The following is a 14,933-nucleotide window of genomic DNA, read 5'->3' as shown; positions in this document are numbered from 1 at the left end:
TTTCTGAGGTGAGTTTACATGACAGGAGAGGAAAGTTGATGAGAACAGAAGTTAATACCCCATCAACAACTTGCTCCTAAAGCAGGGCATGTCTGTCAGCGAGGAGCAGGCCGTTGTCCCCATCCATCTCTGGAGATTTTACCCAGAGATCCTTAATAACAAAGAGTCTGAAGTTCTCTCCAAAATAACTAACTTTATTTGAAATAAAGTGTGAAGGAGTTCAAGCCTAAGGGCATACTCAAAAACTGGAATTTTTAGTGGTAAGCAGTTGCTGGTAGCTTCCAGCAAATACACCAGAGAGAATCAAGTAAAGAGATGACTGAGAAGATCTGTCCTGGGGTTAGAACAATCTTAAACACTGACCTAAAATAACAACAATAAAAACCTTTAAAGGACCCAAATTTTAATCAAATGTGGAATTTTAGATCAAGTGTGGAACCATTTATGCCTTACTTTTATTAAAAACAGTAATCAGCTGGCAACTAATGAGCCCTAAAAATTGTGTGTGATCAGGGAAAGACAGCCCTCCTAAAACACTATCATCCCAGGTGCCAGTGTGTGCATAGGGCTGTGCGATGTGAGAATTATACACTAGGACCAAGTGAGATCTCTCCCAGGAATGTCAGATTGGCTTAATGTATGAAAATTAAGTAATGCAGTACAACCTATCTACTACAGACTAAAGGACAAAACCATATGATCATCTCCATCTATGTAGAAAAATCATGTTAAAATTTCAGTATCCCTCCATGACAAAAACTCCCAACAAACTAGAAACTGAGGAAATTTTCTTAAAATTCACAGCTAATGTACTTAATGATGAAAGACTGAATTCTTTTCTGATATCAGGAATAAGACTTTAGTGTCCTTTCTTACCACTTCTATTCAGAATTTTACTGGAGGTTCTAGCCTAGCAATAAAATGAAATGGAAAAAAAAAAAGACATCAAGATTGGAAAGGAAGAAGTAAAACTGTCTACTCCCATATGAAATGATCTTGTATATAGAATATCATAAGGAATCCACAAAAATTACTAGAACTCATAAGTAAGTTCAGTAATGTTGCATAATACAAAATCAATATACACAAATCAATGGCATTTCTATATACTTGCAATAAGTAATCCAAAATTAAATTAAGAAAACAATTCTACGGACAAGAGATCAAAAAGAATAAATAATTTACTAATGAATTTATCAAAAGAGAATAAAACATTCTGAAAACTACAAAATGTGTTAAAGAAATTAAAGAAAATTTAATAAATGGAAAGAAATCTCATATCTATGGATCAGAAAGCTTAATATTGTTAACAGAGCAGTACTTTTTAAATTGATTTACAGGGTCAAGGTAATCTGTATCAAAATCACAGCTGGCCTCTTTGCAGAAAATGACAACTGATGATAAAATACATATGGAAATTTAAGGAGTCAAAAAAGCCAAAATGAACTCAAGAAACAACATTGTTGGAGGATTCACACTTCCTGATTTCAAATCTTAGTACAATATTATAGTAATCAAAACAGCATGATACTGGCATAACGTCATGCATATAGATCAACAGAGAGACTAGAACAGAGAACCCAGAAATAAACTTTCATATATATATATATATATATATATATACAATTGATTTTCAACAAAGATGGCAAGATCATTCAATGGGGATCTCTTATAGGTCTAGGATAATGTGTTTGTGTTTTAGTTTTTAACAAAAAGTTTAAAAAGCAAATAGATAAATTTGCAAATAGGCTACACCATATAGCCTAGGTGTGCTATAGGCCATACCATTTAGCTTTGTGTAAGTATATTCTATGACGTTCACAGAATGGCAAAGTTTCTTAGAACATATCCTCATCCTTAAGCAATTCATGGTTGCGTATGAAGTTCAAGAACAGATGAATCTAATTCATGATGGTAGAAGTCAAAGTAGTGATTACTTCTGGAAGAGTAATATTCTGGGACAGGCACAGTAGAACTTTCTGGGTGATACATGTCTTATGTTTTGGTCTCAGTGGTGGTTTTGTTACCATGCGGGACAAGAGGTTAGGCTTTACCACTCATAGTGCCCCACAGATACTCAGGAATCAAGTTGGTAGGAAAACCAAGTTTATTCAAAGCCAGCTTTGAAGGAACACAGAACAGACTTATTCACCATCATCAGAGAACTCCAGGACAAGGAAAGCTTTTGTAAGAGAAAAGGAGGCAAAATGGGACAAAAGGTAGGGCACATACATATGTAGATTAGTTTAGCCAGAGAACCTCAGTTTCTTTTGCTTCTATCCTCAGCAAAGGAAGTTTTTATTCTCAGTCTGAGGAAGTTGCCCATATTTCAGAGGGAATCTATTTTAGTTACATGAATGTGCATATACATAAAAATTCATTGACCATGTCCTTAAGATTTGTGCACTTCACCATATGTAATCTTTACCTCAGGAAGAAAAAGAAGTTTAAAAAGTATAGGATATATGAGGAGACCAGATAACACAGTGTAAATAATATTGTTTCTGTCGTCTAAAAAGCAACATATAATTGAAATTGATCAGTATTTGGATTATTTGTCTCAGATTCATAGTAAATATACTTCTCATGATCAAGTAAATAAAATATTATGTTAAGAATTTGGCAAAAAAGTATAAATTACCAAGACCAAAAGCAAAACAAATATGAAGACTAAATTTGTGGATTAAAAAAGTAGGCTTTATACAGTTAAAGAGATAATTAGTGACCTGGAAATCATATCAGAAGAAAATTTCCAGAATAAAAGATGGAGAGACAAAATAATGAAAACTGGAGAAAAGAATGTAAGTGGAAAGAACAAGAAGATATAAACACGAACACCTGTAGTACCAAAGGAGGGAGAATGGGACAAAAACAATATGAAGAAAGGAAAATGCCCAAGAACTTTCTTAGATAAATAAAGGGCACAAACTACAGACTCCAAAAGCTCTTAAATTAGTTTTAAGCCAGACATGTGGTGCCTGCCTGTAGCCCCCGGCTCAGGAGGATTGCAAGTTCAAAGTTAGCCTCAGCAACTTAGCAAGACTCTAAGCCACTTAGAGAGACCCTGTCTCAAAAAAATTAAAAAGGCTGGAGATGTGGCTCAGTTTCTAAGCACTCTTGGGTTCAATCCCTGGTACAAAAAAAATTTGGAAAGGAAGTAAATTTGTCATTATTTACTGATATGATTGTGTGTGTGTGTGTGTGAGTGTGTGTGTGTGCGCACGCACGTGTATGAAAGAATCTATAGATAAACTATTGGGATTAATAAGTGGGTTTATCCAGCTTCTGGATACAGGATTCATAGAATATTCATTGAGTAGCATTTCAACACACTAGCAAGGAATAAACAGGTAATGAAAAAAAGTTAACAATTAGAATAACAGGAAGATATTTTAAGAGCTTACAAATAAATCTAACTAAAGAATTACAAGACTACTCTACTAAAATCTGTAGCTATTAAGAGAAATAAAGGTTTTAAGCAAATGAAGATACAGACCATGTCAACCCATAGTAGTGTAGAAATGACAGTATTAAATAGTGATGGGAAACTATATCTTCATATGAAAAAACTGAAATTTGATCTTTATTTGATCCACATCTCATTTGTGAGCACCACAGATTTAAACATGGAAGTCTTTTTAAGTTAATCTGGGAGAAAATTTCCATGATCTTTAGGTTAAGAGTTATTAGACAGTTAGAAAAAGCACTAACCATACGGAAAACAACAATCAATCTGAATCCATTATAATTCAGAACACCTGTTCATCAAAAGACACCATTAAAAGAATCAAAAGCAAGCCACGGAGTAGGAAAAAAGTTACCACACATAAGAGAGCTCTTATCCAGAATCTAAAACAGAACTCTTTTTTAAAAAAGAAAATTTTTTTTTAGTTAATGGACCTTTAATTAATTAATTTACATGCGGGCTGAGAATCCAATCCAGTGCCTCACACACACTAGGCAAGCACTCTACCACTGAGCCACCACCCCAGCCCCTAAAAAAGAACTCTTATGAATCAATAAGAAAAATATAAATAATCAAGTAGAAAAATGCTCAAGAAATTTGAGCATTCTTTCATCAAAGTAGGTCTCCAAATGGTAGTGAGCATATGAAAGGAGATCAAACTCTCCAATCAGCAGGAAAGTGGCAATTAAAACCACAGTGAGGTACCATGCCTGCCAGACTAGCTAGAATGAAAAAATAAGAACATCAAATATTGGCAAGAAAGAAGGGCTATGGGAAATCTCATAAGTTGATGGCCAGAATGAAAACTGATAAAAATTATGTTGGGAGATGGGTCAGTGTTATCTGTTAAGGATGAATATGTTCCATGATCTGCAATTCCACTCCTAGGTTTAACTGTAACAAAAACAAATGTACTTGTTTAACCAGTACACACATATGGTAATTTTCTTAACAGCATTGTTTGCAACACTCCCAAACAGGAAACAACCCAGAAGTTCACTATAGTCACATATATAAATAGTGATGTGGTCAGTATAAAAGAACACTACACAGCAAAAAAAAAAAAAAAAAAAATGAACTACAGCTACATTTAAGGGCATGAAAGAATCTCAAAATTTTAACACTGACTGAAAAAGAAGCTACATACAAAAGAATACACACCATGTGACTTGGTTTATATCCAAGTTAAAAAAAAATCCAGGCAAAGCTGAACTGAAGTGTTTAAGTCTACATACTAAGGTAGGAAAATTAGAAATAAAAGCAAAGAGGTGATGATCTTAAGTGTAAGGAGAGTGATACCATCCTGGAGGCAGGGAGGATTGGTATTAGGGAGAGGCTCAGGGAGGTTTCTAGAGTGCAGGCAATGTTCTCCTTTTTTGCTAGGATGGCAGGGTTATTTGATTTATAAAAATCATTGAACTGAATATTTTGGTATTGTACAATTTTGGATTTGTATTATATTTTATAATAAAAAAGAGGTAGATCCATATTCAAGAACTTAACAAATTTCCAAAATATACCACTAGATGCAAACTCATGCACTACCAAATGCCTGATATCATTTATGTAACAAAAAATCCACATAGGGGCTGGGGTTGTGGCTCAGTGGTAGAGCACTTGCCTAGCATGTGTGAGGCACTGGGTTTGATTCTCAGCATCACATAAAAATAAATAAAATAAAGGTCCATTGACAACTAAAAAAATATTTTTAAAAAATCCACATAAAGAAAACAATGCATTTGTAAGTACTCACATACACGCATTTAAATGCACAGAAAAGACATTGCTAGTTGCCCTTTCTTACATTACCGTCCTGCCTTCTGTTCTTTTCCAATCTCTCTTTCCCAGAGAACTCCAACTCTAATTCTGTGCATCTCATCTCAAATCTTAACTTCCTCCAAGAGCTGACCTTGATCACCTTAGTCACTTCCCACCCTTAACCTGCTCCTCCTGCAGCACCTGGCATATATTTGGAACTCTTCATAGATGAGCTGATTTTTTTTTTTAAAGAGAGAGAGAGGAGAGAGAGAGAGAGAGAGAGAGAGAGAGAGAGAGAGAGAATCTTTTAATATTTATTTATTTTAGTTCTCGGCGGACACAACATCTTTGTTTGTATTTGGTGCTGAGGATCGAACCCGGGCCGCACGCATGCCAGGCGAGCGCACTACCGCTTGAGCCACATCCCCAGCCCGGATGAGCTGATTTTTAAAAAATATTTATTTTTTAGTTGTAGTTGGACACAATACCTTTATTTTATTTATTTATTTATTTTTATGTGGTGCTGAGAATTGAACCCAGGGCCTCGCACGTGCTAGGCAAGCGCTCTACGGCTGAGCCACAACCCCAGCCCAAGCTGAGGTTTTAATACAGCACCTTGCACAATAGCACCCTTTTACATGCCCAGTGTGATGGCCTCAACAGCCCCTTCTTGGGGCTGATTAACGTGCTTCCACAATCTGTTGACATCTCCTGGAAATGTCATTATGCTGGTATTCAGATTGTAGCTCCCAGACTTTTTCTCTCACGAGGACAGGACTTGCCAGGCACTGAGTTTCCAATTCCAGTTTGAGAAATGTGTGGCCCTTCCCTAGCCCCAACCACTCAAAAGCAACTGCAGACTACCAGATAGGTTTTCACTGCAGGGGGCTGCCTATCAGTCTTCTTGTTGGCAATGCTGTTGCCAACATCTGCTTCTGTATCAAAGCAGCTCACAGTTCATCTCAGTTTAAAATGGTGACTTGAGAGGAAGGGCCATTTTGCCTCCTCCTAGTTTGTCTGAGGTTTTAGTCTAACTAGGTGAAAAGCGTGTACAGTTTTAAAAGTTACCATGATTTTAAGTTGTCTCCTTTTAGGTCCTTTTTGCTCCTTTGTAAGTCAATCTTACAAATTATATATTATTTGCAGATTTTATGTGTATATTTCTTACAAATTGGATATTAGTAATATTTAGGTATTGGATGTTGTTATAGATCATATACAGAATATAAATGCATTAATTTTCTCTAATTTTTAAAAAATACACATATATTCTATGTATGTATGTATATATTCCATGAATATATATTCTCTATATTCTGTGTATATTCCACATATATTCTATGGAGATATATATATATATATATATATATATATATATATTTCTTTAAAATAAGATACAATTATAGAATATATTACATATATATTGTAGACTGGATAATATTATTAAACATTACATACAGCACACATTATCATATATAATATATGTAATACATATGTATATATTCCATGAATATATATTCCATATATATTCTGTGTAACAATATATTAACATGGAATATGTGTGCCTATATATTATAGACTGGATATTAAATTTTACATACAGGACAAAAATCTATAATATATGCCTATGAATATGTTACTTATAAATTGGATCAATAGTGAATATATATTTTTTCTTCCATTATATCCTGAGTATTTTTTATGTCATATTCTTTAAAAACATGATTTTTAACAGCTGCTTAATTAATATTCCAGTCATTATATAAACTTGACCAAGTCTACCGTTTGCTTAAATCTTAAATCTTCCCAAGAACCTCCCCGCCCTGTTCAGTTGGGTACCACGCCCTTGGTGCCGGGCCCCATTCTCCTGCGCAGCCACCCACTCCTCACCCTCTCAGGACTTGTCATCCGCAATTCACACTGCTGCAGAAGCTCCCTCAATCGTATCTGGTCGCCAATCCGGATGATGACTCCATCTGCGCTCTGGGTCTCGGTGTCCCCTACTCTCCTCCAGGCTCTCAGAAGAATCAAGGAGCCACAACCTGTTTGAAGGCCAGCTAAGAAACTGGTAATAGATGGGACAGTCCCAAGAGTCGGCCTCCGAGTGAATCCCTGACTCGCTTACAGCATCCCAATCACACTAGCCTGAGCCCTGGTCACCTGCTAGTAAAGTCGCTGCTTCCAGGGCCCGCGCATCCGTGACCTGAGTGGGAGGAGAGAACCGTGGAGAGGAAGAAAGGGGGAAAACGGGGAGGCGGGCTCGGGGGGCGAGGACAAGTTGTAACGCGAGGCTTTCTGCTCCTCCAGGGGGCGTTTACTACCCCGCCCCTCAAAAACTCACGATACACGGGATCCCTAAATTACCCTGGAAAGAAAGCAAGGCTTTGCTCCGAGGCCTGGGTTCAGAGCGGGAATGGCGGCTGGAGGAACAGACCTAGCTTCCCGAGGTCAGGAGCCGGGGGCCAACACTCCAGCACCCCCTTTTACCCGCCACTGTCACGCGAGTCTTGAGAAGACCGGTCGCCTCCCAAGCGCTTGGTGAGAGCGGGGGCCACCTGGGCGCGCGATGAGAATCCGACGGTCGCAGTCTCCAGAGCCACCCACCGTCATCCGACTACAAGCGATGTTGATCATTTGCTGCAGCCGGAAGGCAGTCCACCTTGAGATGCTCCGGTCTGTGGTGCCCCCTAACACTCTCCTGGCTCCGGACCAGCAATTCGTAGCCCACGGCAGGCCTTGGCCTTCCCCAGGGTTTCCCCATCTCTGAAACCTGGGGAGCCGCGAGCTTCCGTGAGAAGCACAGTTGAGTTCTTCCCTTTCCTTTCCACTCCATCCTTCCCAACTCCTTGGAGCACCAGCTTTCCAAGCTTATCATTTGAGAAGGCTCTTTGAGGTCACCAGTTCCTAGGTAGATTAGGCCCAGCTTCGCAGCTGTTGGGGCGGTGGGCAGCTGAGTGAGAGTGAGGTCTCGGGCCTTCAGGAAGTCTCTGCAGAAGTTCTAGGGAAGCCTGTTCTTTACAGCAGTACAAGGCCTCAGGTTAGGAGGAAAGGGGAATGGAGGCTTCAGAACACTCCACCACTCAGGGCTCCTCCACAGCCAGATCTGAGCATTATGGAGGTGCCAAAGAAAAATAAAAACATTTGGGGCTGGGGATGTGGCTCAAGCGGTAGCGCGCTCGCCTGGCATGCGTGCGGCCCGGGTTCGATCCGAGAACTAAAAAATAAATATTAAAAAATTCTCTCTCTCCCCCCCCCACTCTTTCTTAAAAAAAAAAATAAAAATAAAAACATGTGTCAGAAGTCCCTGGGGGAGGGCTGGAAAGCAGTACTGCTGAGGAGACAACAATAAAAATGACAACGAAGAAGACCAAAGGCACTCAAGGAAGTCAAATTACAGCTCAAAAAGACCTTTTTTTAAATAGAAAACACTTAGTCCAGAGGACTGCAAGTTGAAAGACAGCCTCAGCAACTTGGCAAGACCCTGTCTCAAAATAAAAAAGGACTGGGGATGTGGCTCAGTGGTTAGGTGCCCCTGGGATCAATCCCCAGTACAAACCAATAAATAAATAACACAAATTTTAAAATAAAAATTAAAAAACATGATATTTAAGCTTTATAAGTCAGCAGAGAAATCAAAGGAGAAATAATTACTTTTGAGATATATACTAGTTGTCTGGAAGAATGAGTGGAAAAATGTACTAAATCAGAGATATAAAGTTGTGAAAAAACACAAGAGTAAAAACACTTGAAAGCCACATTGAGAAGCATGTATAACAGGGGTCCTAAAGGAATAAAAGAATGGATGGAGAGGAAACAATAAGTAAACTCGTAGTAGAGGATGATGCCCCCGGATAAAAGAAAAACTTTTTAAATTGAAAGGCTTTATTGAATTCAACACAGTTCTGAAATCTGTGAACTCCAAGGTGTCGAGGTTTTTAGCCCCCTGTTCCCTCCTGACCTGTGGGAGAGATTGGGGGAGCACGCCCCAACCAGGATGAACCAAGAAAGGTAAAGGTCGACTGGCCGCCCACACCCAGCCCTCACTTGCCAGGAGGACAATCAGAAGCGCCAGGGAGAACAGTCAAAGCAGGATCTCGTTTATTGAGAAAACACACACAGCTAATATAATGCACAGGAACCAATCAGGGTAAAGGTCAGCAGGGTTGGGAGAATTTACATCTACACCCATCCTACAGGCAGTAATGGAAGACAAGAGCTGTCCTTGAGGGCAGAAGGGTTCTGAGCCTATCCTAGAGGTGGTCGCATTCTTTTTTTTTTTTTTAAGAGAGAGAGAATTTTTAATTTTCAATATTTACTTTTATTTTTTAGTTTTTTCGGTGGACACAACATCTTTGTTTGTATGTGGTGCTGAGGATCGAACCCGAGCCGCACGCATCCCAGGCGAGCGCGCTACCGCTTGAGTCACATCCCCAGCCCGTGGTCCGATTCTTCATCACAACCCACAGCAATGCCTTCTGGCTAATCGCTAGGTGTTCTCTTAGCCACATGTGGCCCCAGGACTGGGAAGTGGGTAGCAGCCAACAAGTTAGGTTTCCTCTTTTCTGATGCAACATGGCCCACATTACATCATGCCCTACACAAGGATTTAGAGAACACTTTAGAGATATATAGACAAAAATACAAATAACAGGGGCTGGGGTTGTAGCTTAGTGGTAGAGCACTAGCACTTGCCTAGCACTTGTGAGGCACTGAGGCACTCCGTCCATTCCTCAGCACCACATAAAAATAAATAAATAAAGGTGCCAGGCATGGGGGCGCCCACTTGTAATCCCAGCCACTTGGGAGGCTGAGGCAGGAGGATCACGAGTTCAAAGCCAGCCTCAGCAACAATGAGGCGCTAAGCAACTCAGCGAGACCTTGTCTCTAAATAAAATACAAAGTATAAATAAAATACAAAGTAGGGCTGGGGATGTGGCTCAATGGTTGAGTGCTCCTGAGTTTAATCCCCACATCCCCCATTACAAAAAATAAATAAATAAATAAATAAATAAATAAATAAATAAATAAATGTATTGTGTCCATCTACAACTAAAAAATATATTTTAAAAAATACAAATAACATAAAAGGGAAAAAGGATCTGGCTGGCATCGGATTTTTCATCTCCAGCAATGGAAGGCAGAAAAAAAAAGTAAGGAACTGAGACCAGAAACCTTCACCCGGTTAGTTATCATTAATTGCCAGGGCAAAACAAAAGGAATTTGATGATATGCAAAGATTTATAGAAAATATCACCCAGCTAACCCCTTTAAGGAAAATCCTTGAGAAAGGACTTTAGCCAAAAGATTAATGAGTAAGACAAAGGACTCAAAAGACAAGGACAATGAGAAGAAATGTGGTAAATGATGGACCCTGACTCCTGTTGTGTACATATATATGTACATGTATACAAGTGAAAAGGTATATAATTGTGTGTGTTGATGTATTAGATAATGATAAACTGTCCGGAATGTTGTTATAACCTGGATTTGCATTGTCCCCTAAAGACTAATGCGTTGGGTCCCTGGTGAAGCAATGTTCAGAGGTGGGACTTCCTGAAAGTGATTGGATCATGAGTGCTCTAATGATTAATCCATTGATGGATTCAGAGCTGAATGGAGAGAGATGGGACCTAGTCGAAGGGAGTGGGTCACTGGGTGCATGACTTTGAAGGGTATATTTTGTTCCTGGTTGCTTCCTCTCTTTTTTTCTCTGCTATTGGCTACCAGGAGGTAAATGATTCTGCTCTACCATACCCTGCCCACCATGATGCTCTGCCTCATCTGAGGACCACAGCAATGGAGCTGGCCAACCATGGACTGAAACCACGGGACAAAGTAAATCTTTCCATCTTTAAGTTGTTTCTTTCAGTATTTTGTTAAAGTAACAGAAAGTTGACTAACACAAATGTATAAAATATTCCAAACAGGAGAATTATTTTGGTACTTAATAGGGACAAACTCTCAGAGAACTTTAATAAAAGTTTCAAACTTCTAGCTCTTATCTCAGCAAAAATCTAGAAATCATGCATTTCTTTCAGAATTGGCAGATCTAATAGGGTAAAAATAGTAAGGATATAGAGAAACTGTAAGGCAAGCAACAAGGACAGTTTAATAGACAAATAATAATGTTAGAGATAAATAATTTTAACAAGGAGAAAGTATCTTAATTACTTGGAAATTAAGAAATATATTTGTGGATAATCTCAGATAAACACTGAATGGGAAGGGCTCGGGATGTGGCTCAAGTGGTAGAGTGCTCGCCTGGCATGTGTGAGGCACTGGGTTCGATCCTCAGCACCACATAAAAGAAAATAAAGATATTGAGTCCACCTAAAACTAAAAAATAAATATTAAAAAGAAAACACTGAGTAGGAAATTGGAAGTTTCCTGGTAACATAAAAGGAAGAATATATCATATCAAAACCTTTGAAACAGCAAAATTTTCATATGTTAGTTTTCCATAACTATAACAATATACCCAAGATAATGAACTTAAAAGGAGGAAAGGTCTATTTTTGCTCATGATTTCGAGGTTTCAGTCCATGGTCCCTTGGCCTGTTGCTTTGGGTCTATGATAGCATAGTGTATCATGGTGGGAACACTTGATGGAGGAGGCCAGATCACCTCATGGTGGGAAAGCAAAGAGACAAAGAGCAAGAGACCAGAGTCTCACAATTTTTTTCAAGGGCACTTGCCCTGTGACCTAACATTTCACTAGGCTCCGCCTCTTAAAGGTTTCCACCACCTTCCAACAGTGCAAGTTGAGGACCAAGTTTTTAACACCTGGACCTCTTGGGGACATTACAGATCCAAACTATAGGATCATACTTAATAAAATGTAGATTAAAGATGAATAAATAAAAGAACCTGATACTTCCCTTAAGAAATCAGAATGACAAACTAGATAGAAATTATAATAAAATAAAAGATGACATCAAAATGAGATAGGAAACAAAAAAACAAAAAGGTAAATAAATTCAAATGTTGCTTAAGAGTTTGACTAAAGAAACATGAGATAAATAAAAGGAATAAAACATTAAGGAGGAAAAAAGAGATATAGTCCTCAAAATTTATTTTTTATTTTTATTTTTGGTATCAGGAATTGAACCAAAGGATTGAATCACTGAGCCACATCCCCAGCCCTTTGTATTTTTTAATTTTAAGTCAGGCTCTCACTAGGTTGCTTATAACCTCCCTAAGTTGCTAAGGCTGGCTTTGAATCTGCTATCCTCCTGCCTCAGCTTCCCTAGCCACTGAGATTAAAAGTGTGCACCACCGCACCTGGCATAGTCATCAAATTTAGAGAGAATTTTAAGGAAAGCCTATGTGAAACTTGAAGTCAACAAACCTGAAAATCAGATATACAGCAAATGTAGATTAGTAAAAGTGAGCCAAGAATTTTGGGGGGCTGGGATTGTGGCTCTGCGGTAGAGCGCTCGTCTAGCATGTGCAAGACGAGTTCGATCCTCAGCACCACATAAAAATAAATAAATAAAATAAAGGTATTATGCTGCAGTCCCAGTCCGGCTGCAGCAAAATAACGGGGGGGGGGGATGAAGGACTTGTGTAGATTGATANGGGGGGGGGGGGGGAGTGATGAGCAACTTGTGTACATTGATACAGCAGGAGTGGGAGCCCTTTACTGTAGGACAGGAGGGGTACATATACATTCCACACAGCTTATCTTAATTAACATAAACTAGATATAGCAGTCAACCAATAAGGAATCTCCACACTTAATGGTTCGCTGGCGTTACTTCACAAACCACTCCCTTTGGCAAAATGCCAGGCGCCATCTTGACTTGTTTACAGACCCTAACAGTATTATGTCCAACTACTTCTAAAAAAAAATAAATGTTTTTTTTTAAAAAGAATTTTGGGGAAAATTAATGGAAAATATTAAAAAGATGAATAAAAATCTATCATTGAGGGGCTTGGGCTGTAGCTCAGTGGTCAAGCGCTTGCCTCACATGTGTGAGGCACTGGGTTCAATCCTCAGTACCACATAAAATAAAAAAAAGAGGGCTGGGATTGTGGCTCAGTGGCAGAGCACTTCCCTCCCACATGTGAGTTCGATCCTCAGTACCACATAAAAATGAATAAACCAAATAAAGATATTGTGTCCATGTATAACTAAAAAATATTTTTTTTAAAAAATAGGCGGGCTGGGGATGTGGCTCAAGTGGTAGCGCGCTCGCCTGGCATGCGTGCAGCCCAGGTTCGATCCTCAGCACCACATACAAACAAAGAAAACTAAAAAATAAACATTAAAAAATTCTCTCTCTCTCTCTTTCTCTAAAAAAAAAAAGGGGCTGAGGTTGGGGCTCAGTGGTAGAGTGCTCACCTAGCGCAGGTGAGGCACTGGGTTTAATCCTCAGCACCACATAAAAATAAATAAATAAAAATAAAGGCATTGTGTCCACCTATACCTAAAAAAATGTTGAAAAAATAAACAAAGATATTGTGTGTCCATCTACAATTGAACAAATATTTTTTTTAAAAAAATCTATCATTGAAAGGGGTACCTGGAACCAGATAAGTTTAAAGACAAATTCTGTTTAACCTTTAAAAAAGCAGATGGTTTTAATGTCAGTCAAACCATGCTACTCAAAGTGTGGTCCATGAATTATCAGCACCACTGGGAGTGTGATACAAATGTAAACTAATGGCCCCTAATCCAGATCCACTGAACCAGAATTATGAGGGTATAGGGAAGGTCTAAGAGTCTTCTTTATATTTTAATCCATAATTATTAAGAAATATTATTTTTTGCAGCACTGGGGATTGGACCCAGAACCTCATGCATGCTGGCCAAGTGCCCTACATCCCTAGCCCAAGAATCCTCTTTTTAACAAGCTTTCTATGATATGATTGTTAGCATACTGTAGTTTCAGATGTACTGCCTAACAACAACAACAAAAAAAGAGTGCTCTTCAATTTATAAAGCTAACATGACTTTAATGCTACCATCTGTTAAAAGGTAGTAAGAAAAATTCACCTACAATGATTGGATGTACAACTAAATAAATATTAGCAAATAGAATCCAATATATCAAAAAGATAATATAGTACAACTAATTAGCATTGATTCTACAAGGATGGTTCAATATTGAAACATGTATCAACAAGTATACTGAGCATCAAAAAGACAAAATTTAGAGCTTTATAAATATACTAAAACCATTGAACTATCCAAAGTATGTTAGACTTTCTCTATCCTTCATGTCTCTTATTAACCTCTTTCATATTTTTAATCCTGTACTTTCTCTATGCTACATTTTTAGATTTATCTTTTAATTCACTAATTTTCTCTACATAGTTTTCTTTTTATTTTTTTATTATTAGTTGTTCAAAACATTACAAAGCTCTTGACATATCATATTTCATACATTTGATTCAAGCGGATTATGAACTCCCATTTTTACCCTGTATACAGATTGCAGAATCACATCGGTTACACATCCACTTTTTTACATACTGCCATACTAGTGTATGTTGTATTCTGCTGCCCTTCCTATCCTCTACTATCCCCCCTTCCCTCCCCTCCCCTCTATATAGTTTTCTAATCAGTTGCTTAATGTATCATTGAGATCTTTAATCTTAATGATTATAATTTTTCATTTCCAAAAGTTCTTTTTTTTTTTCAGATAACTTGATTAATTATTTCTCACCCTTTTGGTTAAGATGTAGTTATCAAATACCCTAATCA

Source organism: Marmota marmota, unplaced genomic scaffold (genome assembly GCF_001458135.2).
Source record: "Marmota marmota marmota unplaced genomic scaffold, marMar, whole genome shotgun sequence".
NCBI classification, from domain to species: domain Eukaryota; kingdom Metazoa; phylum Chordata; class Mammalia; order Rodentia; family Sciuridae; genus Marmota; species Marmota marmota.
This window is presented reverse-complemented; position numbering follows the sequence as displayed.